This window comes from Echinops telfairi, unplaced genomic scaffold (genome assembly GCF_000313985.2).
Source record: "Echinops telfairi isolate 266 unplaced genomic scaffold, ASM31398v2 ScPeMD7_40;HRSCAF=151, whole genome shotgun sequence".
NCBI classification, from domain to species: Eukaryota; Metazoa; Chordata; class Mammalia; order Afrosoricida; family Tenrecidae; genus Echinops; species Echinops telfairi.
Genome location: NW_022103938.1, coordinates 984,839 through 998,682, shown reverse-complemented (window position 1 = coordinate 998,682; position 13,844 = coordinate 984,839). Strand labels below are relative to the sequence as shown.

The following is a 13,844-nucleotide window of genomic DNA, read 5'->3' as shown; positions in this document are numbered from 1 at the left end:
AGACAACAAAACCCACACGGAAGAAACACACCAACCTACCCCTACTCGATTGCTGAGGACATAGGGGGTGCATTAGCAAAAGTGGGGAAGAAAGCAGATGGTGCCCGACTATCAAATGATACAGCATCTGGGATATTACTATTTTCAATAGAGAATTCTTTCTCTCGCTCTCTCTCTCTCACCCAATCTTTCTCTCTCTCTCAACTACATCTGACCACACAGAGAAGCAAGAGTAATCCAATGGCCAGCAAACTGGTGGTGGCCCAGAGTGATGTGGAGGGAAATATTTAGATCTTTGAAGCATGACATTAGAAAAAGTTAGCTCATTCGAGTACAACCTGTAGGAGAGAAAGTAAAGCATATGTGGAAAGAAACACACACAGAGAAACAGAATGAAAATGAAGATAACTTAGTCAACCACCCAAGAAAACAAGAAGGAGCATGAACCCCTAAACCAATAAAGAAATGCCCTGAGAAGCAAGCGCCACTTGGTAACAGATTTAACACAAACGAACACAGAAATGGTCAGGCTAAAAGGAAAAAAACCTCCCAATTGTCAGTAATGATGCATTGACTCTCATAAACTCTCATGAGTGTGTGCATGGGAGGTAGGAGTAGAGGCAAGGACGGGGGAGTTATGAAGGTGGCATGTGTAAACAGAGCATGAGGTGCTGCAGGAAATCAAATCTCCTGAGTGCCCTACTCTTCCTAGTCCCGCAGGTTCCCAGTGTACTGACAACGCTTGTCCAGGCTCGGGCTTTCACCTTCATTGATGAAGCACACATTACCCAAGCTCTCACCTGGCTCTCCCAGAAGCAGAAGGACAATGGCCGTTTTAGGAACTCTGAGTCACTGCTCAGTGATGTTTTTAAGGTGAACCGTTTTTTGTGAACTTCTCCTGAACCTTGTGATATGTCCATGTAATATTCCCCAAGGGTAAGAAGTGAAAGCAAACACAGATAAATTGCAACAATGAAGTCCAGGATAAATGTAGGAGGGTCTCAGGGGAAGGGGTATTAACTAGAGAAAGAAGAGATGATAATTTCAATGGTGAGGATACTTTGCCTGGGAGATTCTGAAGAGAGTTTCCATGGAACCGTAGAACTGATTACGCCTGGTCCACCTATTCACTTGGTTAGGTTACAAAGATCAGGGTGTTGTGTGGAAATAGGTGTTACAGGGAAATGGAGGAGGACCGAGTCAGATCACAAAATGGAGAATAACTACTTCATTGCATAACTGCCAAATTGCATTATTACATACTTGCAAATTTTATCATTACATAAACTGCCAGACCACTGAGACTCATGACCCAATCAAGTTGACATGTAACCATGACCATCACAGCCAGCAATACTCTCAGCTCCTGCCTCAGCATTGGCCATGGCCAGACATGTCATTAATGCACAAAATACTCAGCAGATGTTTCACTGTTGTCATGAAAGTGAAATGTCAGATGAGATTGTAGATAAGTTGGGAAGAAATATTTACTGAAACAGAGGCAAAAATTCATCTCTTTACTCTCTCTCTCTCTCTCTCTCTCCCCCTGTCCCTTACAGGGTGGAATGGAGGATGACGTGACCCTCTCTACCTACGTCATCATTGCCTTCTGGAGATTTCTCTTCCAGTCACTGTAAAATCCACCTCAATCCCCTATTTCTCCATTAGGAAAATTATAGACCCGCTATCTAGAATGTTACCCTATTAAAACTCAAGTATCAGAACTTTGCTTTTGCTCAAAGCTGAGGGGTTTCTCAGATAAGCACATTTGTCAATGCATGATGTTGTTAAATTAATCCAAACCTATTCCTTTAAAAAGGTTCTGGCCTTATTATTTAGGACTTAACCGTGAAATTATGAAATTCAAATGAATAGTTGCCATTTTGTTGACAATGACTTATGGAAACCTCCTATGTGTCAGAGCATGAGTTTGCTCCATAGGGTTTTTAGTGGCTGTTTTTTTGGAAGTATACTACCAAGCCTTTCTTCCAAGGTCCTTCTAGGTTGATACAAATCACTAAATTTGGGTATAGAAATCAAGTGCTTAACCATTTGAACAGCCAAGGGTTCCAACTATTTAGTTCCAAACCAAAACCAAACTCACTTCCATGAGGCAATGCTGGCTCATAGAGATCCCCTGTGGGTTTCTGAGACTGTAACTGTTTACAGGAGTAGAGCTCAGTCTTTCTCTTGGAGGCCCTAGTGGTTTCAAACTGCTGACCATGAGTATCTCAGCCCAACATGTAACCAACCACTATACCACAGGGCTCCTAACTATAACGTTAGGATATTCTTCTATTTAGATATGATGAATATCTGACTGCATGCCTAGCTGGTTGATAACCATTAATGGGTCTCTAGTCATATTCTTATTCACTATTTGACACTAAATCACTACTCTAATTTGACACCAAAACCCAGTGCTGGTAATTGAGTCTATGCCAACTCACGGCAATCCCATGTGTGTCAGCGTAAAATCTATACTCCACGGGGATTTCAGTGACTGTAATCTGAACTGGGTGGATTCAAACCAACCACTTTTCAGTTAGTAACCACCCACGCCACTTGGGAACTTAATTTGACACCATCCTTTTTCTTTTTCTTTGTTTTTTTCTCTCTCTCTCTCTTTTTTTTTTTTTTTTGCCTTAGAGCACCCTGTTATATGCAATGCTCGGTTCAGCCAAGAATCAGCTCGGAACACAGCAAAACAGGAGATTCATGGGAGCTGTATTTACACCAAGGCATTATTGGCCTACACTTTTGCTCTGGTGGGAAACCAGGTAAAGAAAAAAGAAATTCTAAACTCGCTTAATGAAGAAGCATTGAAGGAAGGTGAGAGCAAGTGACAAGGGTTTCCCTCTTCCATTTACGCTGGTTCTCCCAAAAGAATTAAATATACTCCTGCAGAAATTAATGAGCCTCATCTGGAATCCTTAGGCATCTCAGACATTGTAAGATCAAAGCACTTCTTATCATTTTTCCCCTCTGGGATTGCAAATGTTGCACTGAACATATAACATAACAGATAAAGCACAACATATAAAGTGTGGAGTCTTATCCCTGTCTGCTAAGACCAATATATAATTCATAATTACATAATATTTAATTTATCTCATATTGTTCATCTGCCTATACACTTGGATGAAAAAAAGATGTACAGCAAAAAGCCATAGTAAAAGAAGTGCAATAACACTTTAAACAATTATAAAGTATAACATTTTAAAGTAATATAAAATACTTATATTTTATATTTGTTGGAGATATCCTCACAAAAGTCCTCTGAGACCAATAGATGGGTTTTCTATTCCAGTTTATAGTACAATTCCCAAGATATATCCCAAACAGTGAGAACTCGGTCACTTTTTCTCTTTCACAACCCAATGAAAATAGTATGTGAGAGATGGGTAAGCTTCTTCCTCCAGGATGTTCTGCGTTGGCCCCACAGAAGGAAACCAAGTTTAACAAAGAAATGTGAGTTAGAGAGGTGGGGAGTATTTTCAGGCCCATGTGAGATAATTGTGCATTCACTATTTACCAATAGCTATCATTGAATCATGGAATATTTAGCAATATTTGAGAACAATTGAATATGAAGAGGAAAAAAAACATCTAAGAGATTCCTGGAACCATTTGTAGTACTAGGGCCAAAAACACCAACAACCGCAACACACACCTGAAGTCATTTAGTACAAAGTGCTATGTTAACAAACTTGGCAACTGTCAGCATCAGTCCTTTCCAGAACTGTATTATATCATCAGCACCCTTCAGTCATTGACCAGCCTTTGGACCAGGATTTCTCAACTTCTGTCCTATTGACATTTGGTACTAGGTAATTATTGATGTCTGTGGCCATCCAGTTCATATTGGGATGTCTAGTAGTATCCCTGGCCTCTCGCCACTAGATGCCAGTAGCACCTACAGTTGAGAATCACTGCTCTGGACTACAGATGTCATCTTTAGAATCTTATATGGAATTTTCTACGGTGAAACAGAAAAGGGTCTCCTTTTTTTAGAGGATTTTTTTTCTAATGTTTTAAAAGCTGCTCCAATCACAATTTAGGGTTGAGAGATAAGAAAACTGGAGGGTTTTTGTTTGGTTTGGTTTTTAAGAAACCTATTATACATATATTACACAGCACATCTCAAAAAATGAAATCAAGAAGAGTATCTTGTTAAACCTCTGTGTTAGTCTGGGTACTTTAGAGAAACAAATCCACAGAAACTCATGGATGAGAGAGAGTTTTATATAAAGGTTAAGTGTGCATCAAGAAAACACCCCAACCCAGTGCTGCCCAAGCCCACAAGTCCAACATTAACCCATATGTCTGACACCAATCCACAAAGTCCTCCTCCATTTTACAAAACACACGCAATGATGCCGACTGCAGGAGGAAAGCTGAATCAGTGAATGTGTAAGCATCTCAGCGCTGGCAGGGGTCTCCACACGGCTGCTCCAGCACCCAGGGCTGCATCGGGGTAGGTCCATGTAGCTTCTCCTTGGGGATGTCTTGCAGGAAGTGACCCTTGCCAGCTGAAGCAGGGAACTGGCTAAGGCAGCTGCAGCCCCACCATCACAAAGCAAGAAACCCGAGAACTAGAAAGGCAAAGCTCACTGAGCCATTTATCTCCTCCCTTAAATTAACCCCACATGTGTTTATCAGCCAGGTTGGCACAAAAAAAACTTTATCTTCACCCTCCTTTATCTGTCTAACTAAAAGGGAAATGACCAAGTAGAATTCACTCTAATCTTTATGGAATATTTGAGAAGCTCCATGTAACTAGCACCAAAGAACTCAATCTCTCCACTCCTTTCTGTTCCAAAAAATCTGCACTGCCTTCTTCCTTCCCTCAAAATGGATTCATTTTAAAAGCAGAAGTTCTTAACATTTCCTCTTCTACTTATCATAATTCTGGAACTATTTTACTAAGGGTGTAAATGATTGTAATAAACACCCAGAGAACATGGGTTTCCCTTCTTACTAGTCCTCTTTAAAGAGTTAACATGTGTGTAATAAATCTTCTGTTTTTCAGAGCCTAGAGAGGAAAAAGTACCAAACTCTGTAAATGGAAAAAGAAAATTGAGGAAATGCAACTTGTCTTACACCACTCTGTTTCTCTCTCTCTCTCTCTCTCTCTCTCTCTCTCTCTCTCTCTCTCTCTCTCTCTCTCTCTCTCTCTCTCTCTCTCTTACATCTAAAGGGTCCTCAATCATCTAGTTAACAATAGTCACGACTTTTGTTTTAATGTCCTGATTTTAGACATGTTCTCTGAGGGCTAGCTCCAAGAAGACTCTTCATGAAAAAGGGCAGCTCATCCGTTCTGAGCCATAAAGCATAGTTCCTAGGACAACAAGGATGCAGGTGAAAATCAACTGTGAGGCTACTTCTCTAAGTTGTTTTTATTTCTTTGGGGAAAACTATAGCACGACTTTGGCCACACCTGAAACCGAGAAAAGAAGAAAGGAATTAGATGTATACTTGGAAGGTAAGGTGCACCAGTATCCTCACAGGATGGCCAGTTTAGGGGGGGAAAAATCTCTTCTACCAACACTTGACTCTCAGGGTGTGGTTCGGCTCTCATCTCTTCCAGGACACAGTGGTGGCTCTGGCAGCCCTGGCCAGATATGGAACAGCCACTTTCTCTGGCACAGGGAAACCGCACACGTGACCATTCAGGATTCACAGGACTTTTCCTCAAATTTCCAAGTAGACAACAAAAATCGGCTATTGCTGCACTAGGTCTCATTGCCAGAACTGCCTGGGTAATATGCCATCACAGTGACTGGGGAAATATGTGTGTATCTTCAGGTAAGATTCCTAAATTAGATTGGAAAGAGTCAACTTTAACCTCTCTCGTGGAAATGGAATCTCATCTCTTTTCTTATTGGACAAGTAAAAGGCAAACCTAGAGAAGTTAAATGAAGGTGAAAAAGTGAGGCATCTCTGGAGCGAGAGAAACTGATGACATCGCTGGTCCTCTACAGACATCCTTGAAATACAACATTCTGCCAGAGAAGAAGGATGCTCCATTTGCTTTGAAAGTACAAACTCTGCCCCAAACTTGTGATAGACCCAAAGACCACACCAGCTTCCAGATCTCGCTGAATGTCAGGTGAGACTGTTTCATCGAATTCTCAGTCCAAAAATCACCTGGAATCCATGGCAGTCAATGATATCAAGGTGAAGGCTTTGTTATTAGATGACTATAATTTAAAGTCATAGAGGCACTTCATGAATTTCAGCATTTAGCATTATGAAATTTAGCAAATTCACCTAATAGTATATTTCTCTAGTAATTTTGTTTTCTTAAATTCTGAGCTTTAAAGACCAAGAGACTGAGAGCGAACACAATGCTTAGCGAGCTTGGCATTCAATCTGAGCAATAAAACCGTGTGGGCTAGCCAAATATTCCAATCAAACCCTACTTTTCTCTCAGCTAAATGTAATTTGATTCTTTGCTGATGAATACATTTTTTTCCTTCAGGATAGGTCCTTCAGGGTAGGTACCGGTATCTTAAGTTGAAATATCTTCCTCTCCTTTTCTGATTAATTGAGCCCTGTATTATTTTCCTGTTCTCATCAAATGGATAAATTCCAAATGCTGATTTTACATACAAATATAAATTAAAGACAAAATATAGAAATCACCCCATCATAACCCATCAAAAACTTTACAGGGATCCTAATAAAACATATTCTAAAATAATATTCCTCTGTATCTAATACTGATGATACTAAAACTATTGAAAATATTTTTTTTAATTTCATATTTGAGAAAACCAGTCCAATTACTAGTCACCAATTTAATCAAAGTATAAAGTATAATAGATGATCTAACAACATTTCAAAGCCTCTCTGGTAAACATGATATCTTCAGGTTTTATATATCTAAAAATATATATATACATAATTCATATTTAATAACAAATTAATAGGATATATATGATGTGTCCAAAAGCCATAGATGGATTTAAATTGCAGGTTCCCAAGCTCCACTCCCAAAGATTCTGATTACAAGTTTTGGAGTGAGGTTTGAGCATCAGTGAGTTTTTTGCAAGCTGTGGATTTTGATATACAGTCAGAATTCCAAATAATGGGTGTCAAATATTGATATCATGCATGTCCAGAGAATACTGATTATTGTGAATAGTAATATGTTATAAAATTTTTCATTGAGATAAGTAAGTTATTGATGAATCTGGAAGGACATTTCCTATCAATTATTTTCTTCCTTCCCTCCTTCCTTTTTTTTTTTTGTCATTGTAGTTACACAGGGAGCCGTCTTGTCTCCATTATGGTGATAATTGATGTAAAGATGGTGTCTGGTTTTATTCCCATGAAACCAACAGTAAAAGAAGGTAGTGTTTCTTAAGCCTAGTGGAGCTCATAAAATAGGATGTTCTATATCCCCAAACTAAGACCATATCCATATCAAAGCAGTATCAATAGCTCTAAACATAAGAAATTAATTCTATTTATTATGTATTTGGCCCTAAGCTGAGAGACACAGATGATATAAGAGAAATTCAGGGAAAATATCTATCCTTAGGCACTCATGGTCCAATAATGGATTTAAAACATATAAGAAAAAAAAGAAAATCAGGCAAAATAATAATCCAAGAAATACAGCCTATGGTTAAAGTACCAAATTGACTGATATACACTAAAAACTTTGAGAATGACACAACAGAATGTGACCTAAAATCATCAAAGTTGTCAAAGGATCTAAAATGTTACTTGAATATGGAAGAATGGAAGAAAAATGACCCGAAAATACCTATATTTCTTTTTTTATAGAAAACCAGATTTCTCATAATCAAAATATTGACAATATTGAATTCTTTTTCCAAAACCTGATCCCTGCTGTCCCCCATTAACTACATCAACTAGTGCATCCTGGCTATTCCTGTCAATCATATAATTAAGGAGTCAGTTAAGTCCACAAAGGAGAAGCACACCAGTAAGTGTAATTCAAGTATTGTGAACAATAAGAACCAAGCCCAAAGAAAAAGAAACATGGTTTATACATCAAAAGACAAGCTATTGATGACTATGCAAGGCAGGAGGGTGGGAGGGAACTGGGAACAGGGAGAAGGAGGGATGGGATATTGAGGAAGGAGGGAGGAAGGATGAGGATTGATGAGAACTACATATATGGAGAGTTTAATAAAATATTGTTACTTATTTCATTTCTTGAAATGGACTGTGCAAATATATACAGTATGTTTCATTTTTTTAAAAATATCCCCAGGTTCCTTATCTTTCAAACCTAAATAGCAGTCTGAGTGGTAAAAGAAAGCAGGGGTGGGGGGGGCAGCGGGGCGTAGGCGCAGCAGGGCGGGGTGATGAAAGTGAAACTGAGATGGACATGTAGTCTTCCGTGACAAACAAGTTCATCTCAAACACGCAAACAAAAATAGAAGCTCCAAACCAGGAGGAGGAACAGGACAAGTGCCTAAATTCTAAACGCCTGGTTTTGCGGAACCGTATGGATAGTAGTGAAAGCCCAAAATCCATTTGCAGGGTCCACAAATGGATTGAGTCCCTAGTGCATCTCGACTGCCCACAAAATAGGAATGTGGTATCAGACAATATCAGATATCAGCCCTAATATCAGACAAAGAACGATGGAAAGAGGTGCTTAGCAACTGTGCTTAGACTGGAATGTAACACTTTAGACCCACTTTCAATTTATCCTAAGTTGTTGGATCATTTCCTTTTTCTTAGATTGAAGTCTTTCGCTATTTTATATCATCATTGCTGTTGGGTCCTTTCTGTTGGTGTTGTTCTTTGTCCTGGTTTCATATGTTTTTCTGTTTCAGGAAGCCAGGGTTTATGAAGACAGGTAACTGAAGTAATACTTACCTGAAGGAGAGAGGTGTGTTAGGCTGGGTTGACTAGAGAAACAAATCCAGAGAACCTCATGTGAGTTTAAGAAAACTTTCTATCAAGAAAACAGCCCAGACCAGTTCAGCTCAAGTTCATAAGTCCCTCTTCAGACTCACGCAGTCACAAGCAATGATTCAGAGGGAAGGACGTGGGTGCAAAGTCTTGTGAATCCAATGGTGGTGGGCACATTTCCAGGGCTCTGGCAGCAACCAGGGTCCATGGGCAGAAAGGGGAAGGCAGAGAGAGGGGGAGGTTCCCAGGATCCTCCTTAGGTGAAGGCCACACCCACAAAGAGGCGCCATCAGGCTGTGACCTGATTGACAGGTTGAATACCACCCTACATTCTGGTACAGCTTCACTCTGACATGAAATTATATAACAACCACAGAGGGTGAGGGAAAGGGGAAGTCAACACCAGTGGTTACAAAGACGGAGGAATATGTTCCAAAGCGGATTGTGGTGATGATTGCATAATCCTTATTAACATGATTGAATTACTGAATTGCATGATATGTTCATTAGAGCTCAATAAAACTGATAAAAATAAAATGAAAACAAATAGAAAAAATAAAAACAAAGGAGCGATAACCTCACTTTTTGTTTTTAATAAACCATTTTCTTGGGGGCTCCTACAACTCTTATAACAATCCATATATCAATTGTATCAAGCACATTTGAACATATGTTGCCATCATCATTTTCAAAACACTTTTTACTTGAGCACTTGGTATCAGCTCCTCATTTTTCCCTCCCTCCCCCATCCTACCCTCATGAACCCTTAATAAATTATAAATTATTATTATTTTTATATCTTACACTCTTTGCTGTCTCCCTTCACCCATGTTTCTGTTGTTCATCCCCCCTGGGGAGGCGGGATTATGTATCGATCCTTGAAGTCAGCTTCCTCTTTTCCCCCCCTTTCCCCCCCACCTTCCCCCTACCCTCATGGTATTGCTACTCCCATTACTGTTCCTGGTGTGGTTATCTGTCTTATCTGTACCAGTGTACATGCTATGGTCTAACTGGGTTTGTAAGGTAGAACTGGGGTCATGATAATAGGGGGAAGGAAGCATTAAAGAACTAGAGGAATGTTGTGTGTTTCATGGGTGCTATACTGCACTCTGGCTAACTCGTCCCTTCCTTGTGCCCCTTCTGTGAGAGGATGTCCAATTGTCTACAGATGGGTTTGGGGTCTCCAGTCTGACCCCACTCGTTTGCATTGGTATGATTGCTCTGGGTCTTCTGATGCCTGATACCTGATCCTGTCAACACCTCATGATCACACAGGCTGGTGTGCTTCTTCCATGTGGGCTTTGTTGCATCCCTGCTAGATGGCCACTTGTCTAACTTCAAACCTTTAGGACCCCAGCTATCTTTTAATTGCTGGCACCACAAGCTTCCTTTACCACATTTACTTATGCACCTATTTTGTCTTCAGCAATTGTGTCTGGAATTGTTTTTCAAACAAAGGGAATAATCTCACTTTTTTTTAAATAAAAATTTCCCCTTAATACTATCTGCTCTAGGCCTCATAGTAGCTTCATTGATTCTCTAACATTTTCATTTATCTCATTTTCTTTAGCTTGAAAGATCTAGCCATGTGATCAGAACAGACGTGAGCAATAACCATGTCCTCATTTATGTGAAACAGGTAAGAGCCCTGAAAACGTGATGGAGATTGTATATACCTTTCTAAATTGGTCTCCTCCCTGGGAAACAAGTCAAGTGATAAGAAGAAACCAATAAGTAGTAATGCTCTTCCAGAAAATTCCTCTATGTGTCTCATGTGTCCCACTTTGAGAAATCTTTTAAGTACATGAAAGATTCTACTCTCTTCTTAACTGTGCTAACACTAGGATGATAGTATTTCCATGACATTTCAACTACAAAATCAATAGGACAAAAGGTCACTTGATAGTTCTGTTATTTTAAAGATAAACATTACATTTCCCCAAAAAGGAATATGACCACAGTGGTTGGTTAATGATAGTGCTGATATTCCAACATTCAACTTTGGAACATTTTCTTCCTTGCAACTGTTGGTGTTGACTACCCTTTGTCCCCTTTTGTGCCCTTGGGTAATTATTATTTCAGTTCCTCTTCATAAATCCTGACTTCCCAATACAGAAAAACTTATGAAACCAGGACAAAAACAATCACCAAAAGAGACCCAGCAACAATGATCAGATAAAACAGAGAAAGACTTCAATCTAAGAAAAAAGAAATAGAAAGTAAAATTAACATTGCTGTTCGGTGCCATCACGTCAGGTTCTAATCATAGTTTCACTGTGCGCAACAGAACAAAACGCTGCCTGCTTCCGCAACATCCTTATGACGGTTGCTATGTTTGAGTGTCACACACCACTGTGTTGATCTGTCTCGTTGATGGTCTTTCTCTATTTTTCTGACCACATTCTGCTATTCCTGTTAGGGAAGTTCTGTGCCCAATGGCCCAGTCACTGACACATAGCACTTGGCACTTTGGTCACGGGGTCAGGGAAACCTGGGAGGCAGTTGACAGGCTGAGATAGTTAAAGTTTATTGTGCCAACCTGGCCAATAAACACGTATGGGGTTAATTGAAGGGTGAAGAGATAATGGCTTGGTGAGCCTCGCCTTTCTAGTTTTCGGGTCTCTTGCTTTGTGATGGTCAGACCAGGGTGCAGCCGCCTTGGCCAGTTCCCTGCTACAGCTGGCAAGGCTCACTTCCTGCAAGACATCCCTGAGGAGAAGCCACATGGACCTATCCTGATGGAGCCCTGGATGCTGGAGCAGTCATGTGGAGACCCCTGCCAGTGCTAAGATGCTTACACATTCACTGATTCAGCTTTCGTCATTGCGTGTGTTTTGTGAGATGGAGAAGGACTTTGTGGATTGGTGTTGGGCGTATAGGCTAATGTTGGACTTGTGGGCTTGGGCAGCACTGGGTTGGGAAGTTTTCTTGATGTGCACTTACCCTTTATATAAAACTCTCTCTTATACACATGAGTTTCTGTGGATTTGTTTCTCTAATGTACCCAGACTAACGCACCGGCAGTTAGCAAGTGTGGCCAGTACCTGGGCATGTCTAATGTCCTTCCTTCTCTCCTCCTGAGCCTGCCCCTGCCCCGCCTATTCCCTATTGGAAAAAGGCAGCATTTGCACCAGCAACCATCTCTTCTAAGGTAACTCCCTCAGGCTTCTGCACTAATTTGTGGAGCTTTTTCTGAAAGTCCAGTACGGCCTGCAGGAGAAATTTGCCTCTGAATAAGACTTGCCCTTCATAGGAATCTACATCTACAGCAGTGTGATTCTTCGGGGCCCCTTTTAGTGGCTCTAAGAAGCCCACGGGGCTTTCCTCAGCTCCCTGGAGAGTTGCTGTCACTTTGGCATAATTAATGGCCTTTTGCCTACCTGACTCCAGTCCCCTTGTGATGCACACCAGGAAATGTTCCCGTGCCCACTTGGCCTTGCAGTCATTACGATCCCCAGCAGGGTCAGTGAAAGGCACAGCTGCTTCCCCTACTGGGTACTTATCAGTCATCACCTGTAACTTCCGACCACCTTTGAGCACTCATTCGTTCTCGAATCCCATCATAGTCTGTCCCAGTATGACCATTACCTCCTTCCAAATTAAATCATAGGCTAGGGTGAGATACTGGAAGCGTTCTATGTACTGTTCGGGTTTGGCAGACAAACTGCCCAGGTCACTTTTAATCTGCTTGAGTTCAACTAGAGTGAAAAGTCTGTGGATGTCTGGGGACCAAACTCCCCAGCTGTCTCCACTAAGGGTAGAACGTGGGTAGGCTCAGAGCTGGGGGTATAGTAGCCCCTAGCTTCGGGGGCCCTGGGTGCACTGGGCAAGAAGATCTTTACTGATTCTCAAAAGAAAAAATGCCCTAACATAACGGAATTCCTCCCACTTCCCCATCTTTCCAAAGAAATGTTGTAGCTGAATCAGGGTTGGAAAGGAAAGGGTGCCACTCTTTGGCCAGCATTCTCCTCCCCCCAGAATGTACTGTGGCCAGACAGGATTGCAAAACACAATCAACTTCTGTTGCTCCAGCCTCTCCAGGTCAAATCGATCCCAATTAGATAGAATACATAAAAAAAAAGACGAAAGAACGAGATTAAATGTTTAGCCAGGCAGAAACAATAATGAAATAAAAAATGGATTAGAATACATCAAAGTGGGGTTTCCCGTGTCAATGACCGGACGATCCCCATCTAGAAAACACAACAACAGAAAAATCACTGAGAGCTCGATGCCTCAAGGTCAGTAACTGCAGTTTGAGGGCGAGCCACTGGAGTGCTGTGAATATGGGGCCTGGAGGAGGTGCCCCTGTTCGAGGGAGGGTGTTAGGGACCCAGTTTTTGCCTGCTAACTAGGTCCCGACCGTTTTCTACACCCCAAGCTAGGTGGGCCACTGCTTGGAGTGGTCCCCCTCTGCCTTCAAAGGCGCCTGCTGGCATGAGCGGGTTCCCAAACCTATGAGGGGAGGAGCGATTGGTCAGTGGCTCAGGGAACCTTTTAAGGAAATTGAGATTCTTAGCTGGACACACTGTCGCAGCGGAACCGAATCAGGAGCTGTCTCAGGAACACCCTGAAGGTGGTATTGCTGAAAGGCCTTTGGGGATGAAAGTTAACTGTTACTTGGGGGTTTGGCTCCGAAATACCTTTGGCAGAGACTTGTGCAATGGAAAACCAGCTGGTAGAAAAACAAACAAACCTGAACTAGCACACTGGCAGAACATTAAAGCAGCTTGTTTGTAAAATCTGGAGAAAACAAAAGGAAGGGAATGGGAAGGAAGCGTCCGATGACAGGACACTAGGCAGTGCTAGTTCCCTGGGCCAAGCAGCCAGCCTACTAAGCATTGCCCCCACCCCATGTGTTTGCAGTGGCAGCGCCATCTCGGCCAGGGTAACATGCTCCGTTGCCCGGCAACAACGATGGCAGACACTGGGTAGTGCCATTT

General features: G+C 41.4%; 1 pseudogene; it reads left to right on the top strand.

The window, feature by feature from the left end:
• The window catches only part of LOC115869708, a 38,341-nt pseudogene that overhangs the window by 17,756 nt on the left and 6,741 nt on the right, over window positions 1-13,844 (top strand).